The following is a 12,654-nucleotide window of genomic DNA, read 5'->3' as shown; positions in this document are numbered from 1 at the left end:
ATAACTTCCTTCTTGTCCAGTCGATTCAACTGCTGATAAAACCTATTAAAACCAAAGACTATGTTCGTATGAAATTATTTCAATAAACAAGAGCAGAGTGGCGCAGCAGAAGCGTGCTGCGCCCATAACCCAGAGGTCGATGGATCGAAACCATCCTCTTCTAAAGGAATCCTTTTTACACTGCTATGTCTCCCTTTCCTTCTGAACATGAACTCACCTACTGCTGAAAGTGACTTGCTTTAGCTTTTGAAGTTGATAATATGACAGAATTGACCCAAGAGCTAAAGCCCTGAACTTGGCTGATAGTTTTGTGGTCTTTTGATCTTGAGTCAAGCTCTATACTCCCAGAGGGTATGTGTTTGAAGTTTCGAATGTTCTTCCATGTGTTTCTTCGATTTGATTGTCCAATTGTCGTCAAAGTGGACTTTTCATTCAGACGACTCAGAATTGTTTGGGTAAAATCAAATTTAATGGTAGTGTGGCCGAGTGGTCTAAGGCGCTGGATTTAGGCTCCAGTCTCTCAGGAGGCGTGGGTTCAAATCCCACCACTGCCAATCGACTGCTATTTGCATGTATGTGTTGGCTACTTGTAGTACTTTCTACTGTAAGATCTGTTGTTGTTGAAAACTGCAAGAGCCAGCTGAGCTTCGTAGCATGTGCAATGTCCATACAGGAGGTGATTTTCTATTCCTTCAGTCTGGTTTTCAAACAAGGTAACACAGGGCGCCTTCCCATTGAATCACATTTGCCTGTATTTTTCGCTGAGTCCACTTGATTTAACTGCTAAGCCAACCCATTGAAACAATGGACTGTGTTCATATGAAACTGTTTCATTGTAAAAGAGCAGAGTGGCGCAGCGGAAGCGTGCTGGGCCCATAACCCAGAGGTCGATGGATCGAAACCATCCTCTGCTAAAGGAATCCTTTATCAACTCCCATGTTATCTGTTATGTTCCCCTTGTCCTTGCCTTCTAAACATTAACTCATCTCCTGCTGAAAGTGACTTGCTTTTGAAGTTGAAAATGTGACAGAATTGACCCAATAGCTGAAGCCCTGAACTTGGCTGATATTTTTGTGGGCTTTGATCTCGAGTAAAGCTCTATACTCCCACAGGATATGTGTTTGAAGTTTCTAATGTTCTTCCATGTGTGTCTTCGTTAAGATTGTCCAATTGTCGCCAAAGTGTCATTTACATCTAACCCCCTCCGGTTTGTTTTGGTAAAATCTATTTCCCAACGGTAGTGTGGCCGAGTGGTCAAAGGCGCTGGATTAAGGCTCCAGTCTCTCAGGAGGCGTTGGTTCAAATCCCACCACTGCCAATAGACTGTCAGTAGAATGTATTGGCTGCGTGCAGCTTATCTACTATAAGAGGATCTCTTGTTGTTCAAAACTGCAACAGCCACCTGAGCTTTGTAGCATATGGGATATCACAGGAGGTAATTTTCTTCTTCTCCTGTCTGGTTTTCAAACAAGGTAAGAGTTAAGATGTGCACCTTCAGATTGGGGCACATAACTTCACATTTACCAATAACTTCCTCCTTGTCCAGTCGATTCAACTGCTGATAAAACCTATTAAAACCAAAGACTATGTTCGTATGAAATTATTTCAATAAACAAGAGCAGAGTGGCGCAGCGGAAGCGTGCTGGGCCCATAACCCAGAGGTCGATGGATCGAAACCATCCTCTGCTAACGGAATCCTTTTTACACTGCTATGTCTCCCTTTCCTTCTGAACATGAACTCACCTACTGCTGAAAGTGACTTGCTTTGGCTTTTGAAGTTGATAATATGACAGAATTGACCCAAGAGCTAAAGCCCTGAACTTGGCTGATAGTTTAGTGGTCTTTTGATCTTGAGTCAAGCTCTATACTCCCAGAGGGTATGTGTTTGAAGTTTCGAATGTTCTTCCATGTGTTTCTTCGATTTGATGGTCCAATTGTCGTCAAAGTGGACTTTTCATTCAAACGACTCAGAATTGTTTGGGTAAAATCATGTTTCATGGTAGTGTGGCCGAGTGGTCTAAGGCGCTGGAGTTAGGCTCCAGTCTCTCAGGAGGGGTGGGTTCAAATCCCACCACTGCCAATCAACTGCTATTTGCTTGTATGTGTTGGCTACTTGTAGTACTTTCTACTGTAAGATCTGTTGTTGTTGAATAGTGCAAGAGCCAGCTGAGCTTCGTAGCATGTGCAATGTCCATACAGGAGGTGGTTTTCTATTCCTTCAGTCTGGTTTTCAAACAAGGTAACACAGGGCGCCTTCCCATTGAGTCACATTTGCCTGTATTTTTCGCTGAGTCCACTTGATTTAACTGCTAAGCCAACCCATTGAAACAATGGACTGTGTTCATATGAAACTGTTTCATTGTAAAAGAGCAGAGTGGCGCAGCGGAAGCGTGCTGGGCCCATAACCCAGAGGTCGATGGATCGAAACCATCCTCTGCTAAAGGAATCCTTTATCAACTCCCATGTTATCTGTTATGTTCCCCTTGTCCTTGCCTTCTAAACATTAACTCATCTCCTGCTGAAAGTGACTTGCTTTTGAAGTTGAAAATGTGACAGAATTGACCCAAGAGCTGAAGCCCTGAACTTGGCTGATATTTTTGTGGGCTTTGATCTCGAGTAAAGCTCTATACTCCCACAGGATATGTGTTTGAAGTTTCTAATGTTCTTCCATGTGTTTCTTCGATTTGATTGTCCAATTGTCGTCAAAGTGGACTTTTCATTCAGACGACTCAGAATTGTTTGGGTAAAATCACATTTAATGGTAGTGTGGCCGAGTGGTCAAAGGCGCTGGATTAAGGCTCCAGTCTCTCAGGAGGCGTGGGTTCAAATCCCACCACTGCCAATAGACTGTCAGTTGAATGTATTGGCTACGTGCAGCTTATCTACTATAAGAGGATCTCTTGTTGTTCAAAACTGCAACAGCCACCTGAGCTTTGTAGCATATGGGATATCACATGAGGTGTACAGGAGGTTATTTTATTTTTCTCCTGTCTGGTTTTCAAACAAGGTAAGAGTTAAGATGTGCACCTTCAGATTGGGGCACATAACTTCACATTTACCAATAACTTCCTTCTTGTCCAGTCGATTCAACTGCTGATAAAACCTATTAAAACCAAAGACTATGTTCGTATGAAATTATTTCAATAAACAAGAGCAGAGTGGCGCAGCAGAAGCGTGCTGCGCCCATAACCCAGAGGTCGATGGATCGAAACCATCCTCTTCTAAAGGAATCCTTTTTACACTGCTATGTCTCCCTTTCCTTCTGAACATGAACTCACCTACTGCTGAAAGTGACTTGCTTTAGCTTTTGAAGTTGATAATATGACAGAATTGACCCAAGAGCTAAAGCCCTGAACTTGGCTGATAGTTTTGTGGTCTTTTGATCTTGAGTCAAGCTCTATACTCCCAGAGGGTATGTGTTTGAAGTTTCGAATGTTCTTCCATGTGTTTCTTCGATTTGATTGTCCAATTGTCGTCAAAGTGGACTTTTCATTCAGACGACTCAGAATTGTTTGGGTAAAATCACATTTAATGGTAGTGTGGCCGAGTGGTCAAAGGCGCTGGATTAAGGCTCCAGTCTCTCAGGAGGCGTGGGTTCAAATCCCACCACTGCCAATAGACTGCTATTTGCATGTATGTGTTGGCTACTTGTAGTACTTTCTACTGTAAGATCTGTTGTTGTTGAAAACTGCAAAAGCCAGCTGAGCTTCGTAGCATGTGCAATGTCCATACAGGAGGTGATTTTCTATTCCTTCAGTCTGGTTTTCAAACAAGGTAACACAGGGCGCCTTCCCATTGAGTCACATTTGCCTGTATTTTTCGCTGAGTCAACTTGATTTAACTGCTAAGCCAACCCATTGAAACAATGGACTGTGTTCATATGAAACTGTTTCATTGTAAAAGAGCAGAGTGGCGCAGCGGAAGCGTGCTGGGCCCATAACCCAGAGGTCGATGGATCGAAACCATCCTCTGCTAAAGGAATCCTTTTTACACTGCTATGTCTCCCTTTCCTTCTGAACATGAACTCACCTACTGCTGAAAGTGACTTGCTTTGGCTTTTGAAGTTGATAATATGACAGAATTGACCCAAGAGCTAAATCCCTGAACTTGGCTGATAGTTTAGTGGTCTTTTGATCTTGAGTCAAGCTCTATACTCCCAGAGGGTATGTGTTTGAAGTTTCGAATGTTCTTCCATGTGTTTCTTCGATTTGATTGTCCAATTGTCGTCAAAGTGGACTTTTCATTCAGACTACTCAGAATTGTTTGGGTAAAATCAAATTTAATGGTAGTGTGGCCGAGTGGTCTAAGGCGCTGGATTTAGGCTCCAGTCTCTCAGGAGGCGTGGGTTCAAATCCCACCACTGCCAATTGACTGCTATTTGCATGTTTTGGCTACTTGTAGTACTTTCTACTGTAAGATCTGTTGTTGTTGAAAACTGCAAGAGCCAGTTGAGCTTCGTAGCATGTGCAATGTCCATACAGTAGGTGATTTTCTATTCCTTCAGTCTGGTTTTCAAACAAGGTAACACAGGGCGCCTTCCCATTGAGTCACATTTGCCTGTATTTTTCGCTGAGTCCACTTGATTTAACTGCTAAGCCAACCCATTGAAACAATGGACTGTGTTCATATGAAACTGTTTCATTGTAAAAGAGCAGAGTGGCGCAGCGGAAGCGTGCTGGGCCCATAACCCAGAGGTCGATCGATCGAAACCATCCTCTGCTAAAGGAATCCTTTATCAACTCCCATGTTATCTGTTATGTTCCCCTTGTCCTTGCCTTCTAAACATTAACTCATCTCCTGCTGAAAGTGACTTGCTTTTGAAGTTGAAAATGTGACAGAATTGACCCAAGAGCTGAAGCCCTGAACTTGGCTGATATTTTTGTGGGCTTTGATCTCGAGTAAAGCTCTATACTCCCACAGGATATGTGTTTGAAGTTTGTAATGTTCTTCCATGTGTGTCTTCGTTAAGATTGTCCAATTGTCGCCAAAGTGTCATTTACATCTAACCCCCTCCGGTTTGTTTTGGTAAAATCTATTTCCCAACGGTAGTGTGGCCGAGTGGTCAAAGGCGCTGGATTAAGGCTCCAGTCTCTCAGGAGGCGTTGGTTCAAATCCCACCACTGCCAATAGACTGTCAGTAGAATGTATTGGCTGCGTGCAGCTTATCTACTATAAGAGGATCTCTTGTTGTTCAAAACTGCAACAGCCACCTGAGCTTTGTAGCATATGGGATATCACAGGAGGTAATTTTCTTCTTCTCCTGTCTGGTTTTCAAACAAGGTAAGAGTTAAGATGTGCACCTTCAGATTGGGGCACATAACTTCACATTTACCAATAACTTCCTCCTTGTCCAGTCGATTCAACTGCTGATAAAACCTATTAAAACCAAAGACTATGTTCGTATGAAATTATTTCAATAAACAAGAGCAGAGTGGCGCAGCGGAAGCGTGCTGGGCCCATAACCCAGAGGTCGATGGATCGAAACCATCCTCTGCTAAAGGAATCCTTTTTACACTGCTATGTCTCCCTTTCCTTCTGAACATGAACTCACCTACTGCTGAAAGTGACTTGCTTTGGCTTTTGAAGTTGATAATATGACAGAATTGACCCAAGAGCTAAAGCCCTGAACTTGGCTGATAGTTTAGTGGTCTTTTGATCTTGAGTCAAGCTCTATACTCCCAGAGGGTATGTGTTTGAAGTTTCGAATGTTCTTCCATGTGTTTCTTCGATTTGATGGTCCAATTGTCGTCAAAGTGGACTTTTCATTCAAACGACTCAGAATTGTTTGGGTAAAATCATGTTTCATGGTAGTGTGGCCGAGTGGTCTAAGGCGCTGGAGTTAGGCTCCAGTCTCTCAGGAGGGGTGGGTTCAAATCCCACCACTGCCAATCAATTGCTATTTGCTTGTATGTGTTGGCTACTTGTAGTACTTTCTACTGTAAGATCTGTTGTTGTTGAATAGTGCAAGAGCCAGCTGAGCTTCGTAGCATGTGCAATGTCCATACAGGAGGTGGTTTTCTATTCCTTCAGTCTGGTTTTCAAACAAGGTAACACAGGGCGCCTTCCCATTGAGTCACATTTGCCTGTATTTTTCGCTGAGTCCACTTGATTTAACTGCTAAGCCAACCCATTGAAACAATGGACTGTGTTCATATGAAACTGTTTCATTGTAAAAGAGCAGAGTGGCGCAGCGGAAGCGTGCTGGGCCCATAACCCAGAGGTCGATGGATCGAAACCATCCTCTGCTAAAGGAATCCTTTATCAACTCCCATGTTATCTGTTATGTTCCCCTTGTCCTTGCCTTCTAAACATTAACTCATCTCCTGCTGAAAGTGACTTGCTTTTGAAGTTGAAAATGTGACAGAATTGACCCAAGAGCTGAAGCCCTGAACTTGGCTGATATTTTTGTGGGCTTTGATCTCGAGTAAAGCTCTATACTCCCACAGGATATGTGTTTGAAGTTTCTAATGTTCTTCCATGTGTTTCTTCGATTTGATTGTCCAATTGTCGTCAAAGTGGACTTTTCATTCAGACGACTCAGAATTGTTTGGGTAAAATCACATTTAATGGTAGTGTGGCCGAGTGGTCAAAGGCGCTGGATTAAGGCTCCAGTCTCTCAGGAGGCGTGGGTTCAAATCCCACCACTGCCAATAGACTGTCAGTTGAATGTATTGGCTACGTGCAGCTTATCTACTATAAGAGGATCTCTTGTTGTTCAAAACTGCAACAGCCACCTGAGCTTTGTAGCATATGGGATATCACAGGAGGTAATTTTCTTCTTCTCCTGTCTGGTTTTCAAACAAGGTAAGAGTTAAGATGTGCACCTTCAGATTGGGGCACATAACTTCACATTTACCAATAACTTCCTCCTTGTCCAGTCGATTCAACTGCTGATAAAACCTATTAAAACCAAAGACTATGTTCGTATGAAATTATTTCAATAAACAAGAGCAGAGTGGCGCAGCGGAAGCGTGCTGGGCCCATAACCCAGAGGTCGATGGATCGAAACCATCCTCTGCTAACGGAATCCTTTTTACACTGCTATGTCTCCCTTTCCTTCTGAACATGAACTCACCTACTGCTGAAAGTGACTTGCTTTGGCTTTTGAAGTTGATAATATGACAGAATTGACCCAAGAGCTAAAGCCCTGAACTTGGCTGATAGTTTAGTGGTCTTTTGATCTTGAGTCAAGCTCTATACTCCCAGAGGGTATGTGTTTGAAGTTTCGAATGTTCTTCCATGTGTTTCTTCGATTTGATGGTCCAATTGTCGTCAAAGTGGACTTTTCATTCAAACGACTCAGAATTGTTTGGGTAAAATCATGTTTCATGGTAGTGTGGCCGAGTGGTCTAAGGCGCTGGAGTTAGGCTCCAGTCTCTCAGGAGGGGTGGGTTCAAATCCCACCACTGCCAATCAACTGCTATTTGCTTGTATGTGTTGGCTACTTGTAGTACTTTCTACTGTAAGATCTGTTGTTGTTGAATAGTGCAAGAGCCAGCTGAGCTTCGTAGCATGTGCAATGTCCATACAGGAGGTAGTTTTCTATTCCTTCAGTCTGGTTTTCAAACAAGGTAACACAGGGCGCCTTCCCATTGAGTCACATTTGCCTGTATTTTTCGCTGAGTCCACTTGATTTAACTGCTAAGCCAACCCATTGAAACAATGGACTGTGTTCATATGAAACTGTTTCATTGTAAAAGAGCAGAGTGGCGCAGCGGAAGCGTGCTGGGCCCATAACCCAGAGGTCGATGGATCGAAACCATCCTCTGCTAAAGGAATCCTTTATCAACTCCCATGTTATCTGTTATGTTCCCCTTGTCCTTGCCTTCTAAACATTAACTCATCTCCTGCTGAAAGTGACTTGCTTTTGAAGTTGAAAATGTGACAGAATTGACCCAAGAGCTGAAGCCCTGAACTTGGCTGATATTTTTGTGGGCTTTGATCTCGAGTAAAGCTCTATACTCCCACAGGATATGTGTTTGAAGTTTCTAATGTTCTTCCATGTGTTTCTTCGATTTGATTGTCCAATTGTCGTCAAAGTGGACTTTTCATTCAGACGACTCAGAATTGTTTGGGTAAAATCACATTTAATGGTAGTGTGGCCGAGTGGTCAAAGGCGCTGGATTAAGGCTCCAGTCTCTCAGGAGGCGTGGGTTCAAATCCCACCACTGCCAATAGACTGTCAGTTGAATGTATTGGCTACGTGCAGCTTATCTACTATAAGAGGATCTCTTGTTGTTCAAAACTGCAACAGCCACCTGAGCTTTGTAGCATATGGGATATCACATGAGGTGTACAGGAGGTTATTTTATTTTTCTCCTGTCTGGTTTTCAAACAAGGTAAGAGTTAAGATGTGCACCTTCAGATTGGGGCACATAACTTCACATTTACCAATAACTTCCTTCTTGTCCAGTCGATTCAACTGCTGATAAAACCTATTAAAACCAAAGACTATGTTCGTATGAAATTATTTCAATAAACAAGAGCAGAGTGGCGCAGCAGAAGCGTGCTGCGCCCATAACCCAGAGGTCGATGGATCGAAACCATCCTCTTCTAAAGGAATCCTTTTTACACTGCTATGTCTCCCTTTCCTTCTGAACATGAACTCACCTACTGCTGAAAGTGACTTGCTTTAGCTTTTGAAGTTGATAATATGACAGAATTGACCCAAGAGCTAAAGCCCTGAACTTGGCTGATAGTTTTGTGGTCTTTTGATCTTGAGTCAAGCTCTATACTCCCAGAGGGTATGTGTTTGAAGTTTCGAATGTTCTTCCATGTGTTTCTTCGATTTGATTGTCCAATTGTCGTCAAAGTGGACTTTTCATTCAGACGACTCAGAATTGTTTGGGTAAAATCAAATTTAATGGTAGTGTGGCCGAGTGGTCTAAGGCGCTGGATTTAGGCTCCAGTCTCTCAGGAGGCGTGGGTTCAAATCCCACCACTGCCAATCGACTGCTATTTGCATGTATGTGTTGGCTACTTGTAGTACTTTCTACTGTAAGATCTGTTGTTGTTGAAAACTGCAAGAGCCAGCTGAGCTTCGTAGCATGTGCAATGTCCATACAGGAGGTGATTTTCTATTCCTTCAGTCTGGTTTTCAAACAAGGTAACACAGGGCGCCTTCCCATTGAGTCACATTTGCCTGTATTTTTCGCTGAGTCCACTTGATTTAACTGCTAAGCCAACCCATTGAAACAATGGACTGTGTTCATATGAAACTGTTTCATTGTAAAAGAGCAGAGTGGCGCAGCGGAAGCGTGCTGGGCCCATAACCCAGAGGTCGATGGATCGAAACCATCCTCTGCTAAAGGAATCCTTTATCAACTCCCATGTTATCTGTTATGTTCCCCTTGTCCTTGCCTTCTAAACATTAACTCATCTCCTGCTGAAAGTGACTTGCTTTTGAAGTTGAAAATGTGACAGAATTGACCCAAGAGCTGAAGCCCTGAACTTGGCTGATATTTTTGTGGGCTTTGATCTCGAGTAAAGCTCTATACTCCCACAGGATATGTGTTTGAAGTTTCTAATGTTCTTCCATGTGTGTCTTCGTTAAGATTGTCCAATTGTCGCCAAAGTGTCATTTACATCTAACCCCCTCCGGTTTGTTTTGGTAAAATCTATTTCCCAACGGTAGTGTGGCCGAGTGGTCAAAGGCGCTGGATTAAGGCTCCAGTCTCTCAGGAGGCGTTGGTTCAAATCCCACCACTGCCAATAGACTGTCAGTAGAATGTATTGGCTGCGTGCAGCTTATCTACTATAAGAGGATCTCTTGTTGTTCAAAACTGCAACAGCCACCTGAGCTTTGTAGCATATGGGATATCACAGGAGGTAATTTTCTTCTTCTCCTGTCTGGTTTTCAAACAAGGTAAGAGTTAAGATGTGCACCTTCAGATTGGGGCACATAACTTCACATTTACCAATAACTTCCTCCTTGTCCAGTCGATTCAACTGCTGATAAAACCTATTAAAACCAAAGACTATGTTCGTATGAAATTATTTCAATAAACAAGAGCAGAGTGGCGCAGCGGAAGCGTGCTGGGCCCATAACCCAGAGGTCGATGGATCGAAACCATCCTCTGCTAAAGGAATCCTTTTTACACTGCTATGTCTCCCTTTCCTTCTGAACATGAACTCACCTACTGCTGAAAGTGACTTGCTTTGGCTTTTGAAGTTGATAATATGACAGAATTGACCCAAGAGCTAAAGCCCTGAACTTGGCTGATAGTTTAGTGGTCTTTTGATCTTGAGTCAAGCTCTATACTCCCAGAGGGTATGTGTTTGAAGTTTCGAATGTTCTTCCATGTGTTTCTTCGATTTGATGGTCCAATTGTCGTCAAAGTGGACTTTTCATTCAAACGACTCAGAATTGTTTGGGTAAAATCATGTTTCATGGTAGTGTGGCCGAGTGGTCTAAGGCGCTGGAGTTAGGCTCCAGTCTCTCAGGAGGGGTGGGTTCAAATCCCACCACTGCCAATCAACTGCTATTTGCTTGTATGTGTTGGCTACTTGTAGTACTTTCTACTGTAAGATCTGTTGTTGTTGAATAGTGCAAGAGCCAGCTGAGCTTCGTAGCATGTGCAATGTCCATACAGGAGGTGGTTTTCTATTCCTTCAGTCTGGTTTTCAAACAAGGTAACACAGGGCGCCTTCCCATTGAGTCACATTTGCCTGTATTTTTCGCTGAGTCCACTTGATTTAACTGCTAAGCCAACCCATTGAAACAATGGACTGTGTTCATATGAAACTGTTTCATTGTAAAAGAGCAGAGTGGCGCAGCGGAAGCGTGCTGGGCCCATAACCCAGAGGTCGATGGATCGAAACCATCCTCTGCTAAAGGAATCCTTTATCAACTCCCATGTTATCTGTTATGTTCCCCTTGTCCTTGCCTTCTAAACATTAACTCATCTCCTGCTGAAAGTGACTTGCTTTTGAAGTTGAAAATGTGACAGAATTGACCCAAGAGCTGAAGCCCTGAACTTGGCTGATATTTTTGTGGGCTTTGATCTCGAGTAAAGCTCTATACTCCCACAGGATATGTGTTTGAAGTTTCTAATGTTCTTCCATGTGTTTCTTCGATTTGATTGTCCAATTGTCGTCAAAGTGGACTTTTCATTCAGACGACTCAGAATTGTTTGGGTAAAATCACATTTAATGGTAGTGTGGCCGAGTGGTCAAAGGCGCTGGATTAAGGCTCCAGTCTCTCAGGAGGCGTGGGTTCAAATCCCACCACTGCCAATAGACTGTCAGTTGAATGTATTGGCTACGTGCAGCTTATCTACTATAAGAGGATCTCTTGTTGTTCAAAACTGCAACAGCCACCTGAGCTTTGTAGCATATGGGATATCACATGAGGTGTACAGGAGGTTATTTTATTTTTCTCCTGTCTGGTTTTCAAACAAGGTAAGAGTTAAGATGTGCACCTTCAGATTGGGGCACATAACTTCACATTTACCAATAACTTCCTTCTTGTCCAGTCGATTCAACTGCTGATAAAACCTATTAAAACCAAAGACTATGTTCGTATGAAATTATTTCAATAAACAAGAGCAGAGTGGCGCAGCAGAAGCGTGCTGCGCCCATAACCCAGAGGTCGATGGATCGAAACCATCCTCTTCTAAAGGAATCCTTTTTACACTGCTATGTCTCCCTTTCCTTCTGAACATGAACTCACCTACTGCTGAAAGTGACTTGCTTTAGCTTTTGAAGTTGATAATATGACAGAATTGACCCAAGAGCTAAAGCCCTGAACTTGGCTGATAGTTTTGTGGTCTTTTGATCTTGAGTCAAGCTCTATACTCCCAGAGGGTATGTGTTTGAAGTTTCGAATGTTCTTCCATGTGTTTCTTCGATTTGATTGTCCAATTGTCGTCAAAGTGGACTTTTCATTCAGACGACTCAGAATTGTTTGGGTAAAATCAAATTTAATGGTAGTGTGGCCGAGTGGTCTAAGGCGCTGGATTTAGGCTCCAGTCTCTCAGGAGGCGTGGGTTCAAATCCCACCACTGCCAATCGACTGCTATTTGCATGTATGTGTTGGCTACTTGTAGTACTTTCTACTGTAAGATCTGTTGTTGTTGAAAACTGCAAGAGCCAGCTGAGCTTCGTAGCATGTGCAATGTCCATACAGGAGGTGATTTTCTATTCCTTCAGTCTGGTTTTCAAACAAGGTAACACAGGGCGCCTTCCCATTGAATCACATTTGCCTGTATTTTTCGCTGAGTCCACTTGATTTAACTGCTAAGCCAACCCATTGAAACAATGGACTGTGTTCATATGAAACTGTTTCATTGTAAAAGAGCAGAGTGGCGCAGCGGAAGCGTGCTGGGCCCATAACCCAGAGGTCGATGGATCGAAACCATCCTCTGCTAAAGGAATCCTTTATCAACTCCCATGTTATCTGTTATGTTCCCCTTGTCCTTGCCTTCTAAACATTAACTCATCTCCTGCTGAAAGTGACTTGCTTTTGAAGTTGAAAATGTGACAGAATTGACCCAATAGCTGAAGCCCTGAACTTGGCTGATATTTTTGTGGGCTTTGATCTCGAGTAAAGCTCTATACTCCCACAGGATATGTGTTTGAAGTTTCTAATGTTCTTCCATGTGTTTCTTCGATTTGATTGTCCAATTGTCGTCAAAGTGGACTTTTCATTCAGAC

General features: G+C 43.0%; 9 non-coding genes across 9 annotated transcripts; all 9 read left to right on the top strand.

Annotated features, from left to right (window-relative positions):
* Positions 1–472: 472 nt before the first annotated feature.
* trnal-uag (transfer RNA leucine (anticodon UAG)) lies at positions 473–554 on the top strand. The gene has a single exon. It is a non-coding gene; the product is annotated as a tRNA-Leu (tRNA).
* A 2,206-nt stretch (positions 555–2,760) lies between these two features.
* On the top strand, positions 2,761–2,842 carry trnal-aag (transfer RNA leucine (anticodon AAG)). Its single transcript has one exon. It is a non-coding gene; the product is annotated as a tRNA-Leu (tRNA).
* A 691-nt stretch (positions 2,843–3,533) lies between these two features.
* Positions 3,534–3,615, top strand: trnal-aag (transfer RNA leucine (anticodon AAG)). The gene has a single exon. It is a non-coding gene; the product is annotated as a tRNA-Leu (tRNA).
* A 669-nt stretch (positions 3,616–4,284) lies between these two features.
* trnal-uag (transfer RNA leucine (anticodon UAG)) lies at positions 4,285–4,366 on the top strand. The gene has a single exon. It is a non-coding gene; the product is annotated as a tRNA-Leu (tRNA).
* Positions 4,367–6,568: 2,202 nt separating this feature from the next.
* Positions 6,569–6,650, top strand: trnal-aag (transfer RNA leucine (anticodon AAG)). Its single transcript has one exon. It is a non-coding gene; the product is annotated as a tRNA-Leu (tRNA).
* A 1,442-nt stretch (positions 6,651–8,092) lies between these two features.
* Positions 8,093–8,174, top strand: trnal-aag (transfer RNA leucine (anticodon AAG)). Its single transcript has one exon. It is a non-coding gene; the product is annotated as a tRNA-Leu (tRNA).
* A 691-nt stretch (positions 8,175–8,865) lies between these two features.
* trnal-uag (transfer RNA leucine (anticodon UAG)) lies at positions 8,866–8,947 on the top strand. Its single transcript has one exon. It is a non-coding gene; the product is annotated as a tRNA-Leu (tRNA).
* A 2,206-nt stretch (positions 8,948–11,153) lies between these two features.
* trnal-aag (transfer RNA leucine (anticodon AAG)) lies at positions 11,154–11,235 on the top strand. The gene has a single exon. It is a non-coding gene; the product is annotated as a tRNA-Leu (tRNA).
* Positions 11,236–11,926: 691 nt separating this feature from the next.
* Positions 11,927–12,008, top strand: trnal-uag (transfer RNA leucine (anticodon UAG)). Its single transcript has one exon. It is a non-coding gene; the product is annotated as a tRNA-Leu (tRNA).
* The last annotated feature ends 646 nt before the right edge of the window (positions 12,009–12,654 follow it).

This window comes from Pleuronectes platessa, chromosome 8 (genome assembly GCF_947347685.1).
Source record: "Pleuronectes platessa chromosome 8, fPlePla1.1, whole genome shotgun sequence".
Lineage (NCBI taxonomy): Eukaryota > Metazoa > Chordata > Actinopteri > Pleuronectiformes > Pleuronectidae > Pleuronectes > Pleuronectes platessa.
Note: the sequence above shows the minus strand (reverse complement) of the source record. Positions and strands in the feature narration are given on the sequence as shown.